Consider the following 5,332-nt stretch of genomic DNA (forward strand, 5'->3'; position numbering starts at 1 on the left):
ACAATATTTTGTTGCAGGTAACTCTGGGGGAGTTAACAAAGCGCAATATTTCAATAAGCTATCTTTTTGATGGTTTATGTTAGTTATTTGAATTATTGTTCCTTCAGTCTGACACAATATGGGAGTTAAAACATTACCAGATACTCACAGAATGTCTATAGAAACTCCATATGAAGATTTTTATTACTATATATTTGTAACTGCTGATAAAATGCAGAGGTGAGGGAGTTAGAAGAACCCACTTGATACTAGGCTTACTGGTGTTCAACGTGCACAGCAATCAATGATTCACCTGTCTTGAAGAAAATGGTATTCCAAGCCACTAGGCTACTGTTCTTCTCTCCTTTTCTCTCTCAATGGTTCTGCTTACAGCAACCTGCTCTACTGCCAATTTAACAGTGGGTAATGTATTAGCCACACCACTAAATAACAGAACATTTGGCAACTATCTGAATATAAAACAAACATTCATTGTTAACCATTGTCTTTTAAATATTGGTTCTTTTATAAACTTTGCCCTTCGTCTCTTTCATCCTGCCCCCACCTTTCCAAAATTTTCCCAAAGCAAAAATGTATAGAAAAAAGTGTGTACAGAAATTACATTCTTTTGATATATTTTTCTCTTTTTTTTTTTTCTTCCCTTTTTCATTAGTTTCATCACCTTATTGGTTTTAATATGTAGTGGGATAGGGTAAATTGTAATGTTTTTTGTATGCATAATATATATATATATATATATATATATATATGCACATATTTGTTATCTAAATATGTATGGTGGTGCAAATACCGTGTTAGTGTATATCTGAAAAAGAAAAAAAAAATTTTCCCAAACACATACACACTTTTTTCTTCAGAGTAACCTTGAAATACTGCCAAAAAAACAAAAAAAAACCTCCCACCCAATCCCCAACCAACCCCCACCCCTACAAATAAACTGACTTATTACACTGCCTGTTGGACCCACCCATGTATTGAGAACTTTTAGGAAACAAATTAGATTTTTTTTTCCTCATTATTTATTTATCTTTTGGAAATGATATTTGTGCTGTGAATATAAATTGTATGTAGATTTAGTTTTTACCAGAGGCCGAACTTTTTTTCACTAGTGCATAAAACACTTAGATTGATATAAACAAGTTCTTTGCTCTGATCCTCTCGGTTCACTCTCCTTTTTACATTCGTTCAATCAATCGATAATCTATTTATTGTTAAGACATTTAATCAAATGGATGAGATTATGTTTCCAGTTAAAAACGAAATATGGTAATACTTTTTGAATTATATAATTGTAATATATATAGAGATGTACTTGCATAGCAAGTGACCTGATCTGAGATCGTGTGCTGGAACGAAAACAATTGCAGCGTGGAAGGTGTTTATAAGCCATTTAAAATAACACACAAAATCCGTTAGATTCACTTCAACATTTAAATTTAATTTGTCAAAATATTTTCGTTGCTTTGAGACTGCGACCTCTCAAAGCGACGAAAATATTTTGACAGATTAAATTTAAATGTTGAACTGAATCTAACGGATTTTGTGTGTTATTTTAAGTGGCTTATAAACACCTTCCGCGCTGCAATATATATATATAGTTCTAGTCTACATGGTATACAAAAAAACACCTAGACCTTGGAGGCTAGTGGTGGTTTGTGTCGGCAAAAAAAATAGGAAAATGTAGTTTGTGTATGTGTGTCTGTGTGGTTGAGAAGAAATACTTCAGGGGTGTTTTCTGCATACTAAATATAACTACGGTATAATGTCACATTTTGGGGACCTTATCGTATTTGTATTTTTGAAATACACTCGATCAACTGACACTGTACGGGCAATCAATAAGCAAATATTCTCTAGGGCGTTTTAAAATCTAAAAACAAGCAAAAGAAAACTTCTATGAGATAAATTGACTACAGTTTTTGTATAATTAGGAAACAAGACTCACTCCAATCTGCCTTTTCTATTATTGTCCAAAAATTTAGCTCAATTTATTTTATGGAGTTAGTTATCTTGTCAGATTTTAAACGTCTTCAATTGCGTGGGCAGTCAGTTGATCGAATTTTTTCCGTTCACAAATGAGACCTTGCTGTTTTATATAATATACTGGTGGGCCGTGTGGAGAAATGTATTTCGTTTTAGGCCTTCAAGGAATGGTGAAAGTTTCTACGCAAAACGATATTTCTTCTCATAACGTACCAATATACTTCGTGTTTTGTGTTTTTTATAGGTAGGTACTATAGGATTTTTAAAATGCCACTGCCATGAAGAGTTGTGAGATTTCCCAGCAACAGGTCTTTTGTGTGTTCATAGTTTCAAAAATATCTGGCAAATATGAAATCTAAAAAGGTTTCCAAATTTACAAAGTATTCCAATGAGCGAAAGGAATTGCTTCCTAAAATAAAGTTTTTCGCCATTGGTGTATAGTCTTGGTGTCTTATGTAATTTTACTTGCGAACCGAAACTCGGGTGCATGCACTGTTTTGATGGATTAACTGTTGTGTTCATAGACACTCAATTGTAGGTTGTTTTAAAAGATTATTTAATAACTATTCACTAATTCCATATTGACTTCGAAATGGATTTGCTAGATACTGATTATTTTTAACACTTGGGCACCATTTTAATTAGATTTAAGTCCATTTTTTCCCCTTGGATATTTTAGAAATTAAAATTTCAGACACGAATACGGTGGTAAATAGTGATGTTATATTAAGATATACATTATTTAACCAACGAAAACAAAGAGAAAATTAAAGATACAATCTCAAGAAGATTGCTTATAATCTCATCTACAAACTTCTGTTCTGAAATTTAAAATAAGAAACACAGGATGATTGAAAGAAAACCTTGGTGATTCCTACTTTTCTTTTATAGGGACTTCTCATAAATGCGTATAATTAAACACAAGCCCGACAGCCTCTGAACATTTACCTACTTGTCGAATTTTACCTGTTTTATTAAATCAAGGAGACGATCGTGACAATAGAACACCAGATTAAATACTTTGAAGTATTTTAATGTCGGCCTCGGTACCGAGTTGAGATTCAGTTATATTCGACTATGCCCTTTGCCTTTCATATCTTCGGGGTTCAATAAATATATATATAATGTACTGGAGTCGATGCACTCGATTACATTCCTCTACTACACAAATAGGCTCTGTGCCAGAATCAAAAGAAATCCTTGTACTAAACTAGAAAGAAAAAGATCTGTTCATATGATGTGTGAATCCGCGAGAACGATTGGCAAGTATGTGTAATCATATTGCATGTTGTCTGTGGATTTTCTTCGTTTAATACCACCTCGACATCACACAGAGATAACCATTGCTTTTATCACGATCCTTACTTGCGTTCTTTCAGACTAAACTGAAGATGTTTCTCACTAATTATACCAAAGGTTCATAATCGTTGTTACTGTTTTTTTATCTCTCCTCCCATTAAACTTGCCTCATCAACACAACCATCGTCATTATTGTTGCTGTTGTTATTCGTTAAAAAAAAAAATATATATATATATATATAAACAAAATATTATTCCTGGTGATGAAACATCTTCAGTTTAGGTCCAAATATCAGGCTATTTCACTAGCATCGACCCAACTTTAAAAGATTAATTCTTAAAAACAAAGGATGGAAATTTGAACTTTTGTAAGTTAAATCGAAAGAAAGAATGAAATCGAATTGAAATACAGATAAATTCTGAAATCTGAATGGATTTTTTTTTTTTTTTTTGTGTTCGAATTTCAGATTTTTTTTTTCTTTTTTTTTTTTTTTGACATCTGATTTCGGTTTATGAGAATTTCAAATAAAATTAAAAGAAATTGAATCAGAATATCTGATAAGGAGAGGAATCAGAAGTATATCATAACTTCATTCACTAGTGTTTCTGGGACTTTTCCCCCCACTTCAGCCATTTCTGTTGCCCAGAGATCAGATGTATAAATATTGTTTGTGTCAATTAAAAGGTAAAAAGACAAAAAAAAAAAAAAAAATTAATTAATGAACGAAAATAAATGTGTAACAATATATATAATATGCAAATATATATATATACGCACACACACATGCAAATATGTATGAATATGTATATAATATGTGTGTGTGATATATATACATATACACATCTGTGTGTATATATATAATATATATATATGTTATATATATATGAACACACAACAAAACGTGACGGGTCATTAATTGGCTGTATTAACTCCCCTCACTGTTGCTATGACGACGTCACGCCTGATGTCATTGTTTTATGTGAAGCGTCGTACTGACTGATTTTGTTTCATATTGAAATAAAGTGTTATATGTAATTATACAATTTTTCATTAGTTATTCTTGTAATAATTACCGGAACCGTTGAATGGCTTATCTATAGAGCGCCGCGCAAAACGCCTTGTGGTACTTAATTACTTCCCTTTTTAAGATCTGCCTTAAAATCTCGCCTAAATCGAGTTTGCGTTTCTCGACTCGGAATAACAGTAATATTGTTGGTAATGATTTATTTCTCCAAAATGTAGAAAGCTTTGTTTTAATGCTTAGTATGTGCTTTATTTACGTTTAATGTTGCGGGCACCATTTTTGTGTCAAGATAGCTGAAATTTTGCCATGGGGGTACATATTTTGTAGGAGAGAGCCCCTGTGGTCTATGTGAATTTCTGATACTTCCAAAAACAAGTAACATAAAGGTGTTAGGGTTAAGAAGTTTGCTTCCCAATCACAAGGGTTCCGATTCAGTCCCACTGCGTGATGGGTAGATTTTGCTAGATGTAAATTGAAAGAAGTTTGTCGTATATGTGTGTTATTTGTTTCCTTGCTTTGACATTGTGCGATAGTTTTAAACGGGTGTTATCGTCATGCAAGTGGTGTCTTTTGTTTCCACTCTTACGTGAAAACATGTCTGGCCGTGCGTAAATATTGCTTTATTTAGAGACAGGTGAGATTTGTCGGCTAATCCCATCCATCCGTAGAAAATCCGCAACAACAAATTCTATACAACCCAATCAAGCATGGAAAAGAGGACGTTAAAACGATGACAACGATGAATAATAGCTTGGCTTCAACAATTCATAGTAGACCAACATTACTGACCAACTGAACATAGCATCCTTTTAAAACAATTTATTCAAACAAGAGTAAGTTCATTTAGCAGTATTTTTGGTATTTATAAAACCAGATACTGCTAGTTCCCCTTATTCTGTATAGAACATTGGGCAGCAACAAAAGATCTCCATTCTCTACAGTTTTCTCCATGTGATTTGACATCGTCCCAGCTCATCTCTTCTGCATCTAGAAGATTCAGAACTGTCCTCTTACATTTTATTGAT

This window comes from Octopus bimaculoides, chromosome 4 (assembly GCF_046866305.1).
Source record: "Octopus bimaculoides isolate indiv1 chromosome 4, ASM4686630v1, whole genome shotgun sequence".
NCBI classification, from domain to species: Eukaryota; Metazoa; Mollusca; class Cephalopoda; order Octopoda; family Octopodidae; genus Octopus; species Octopus bimaculoides.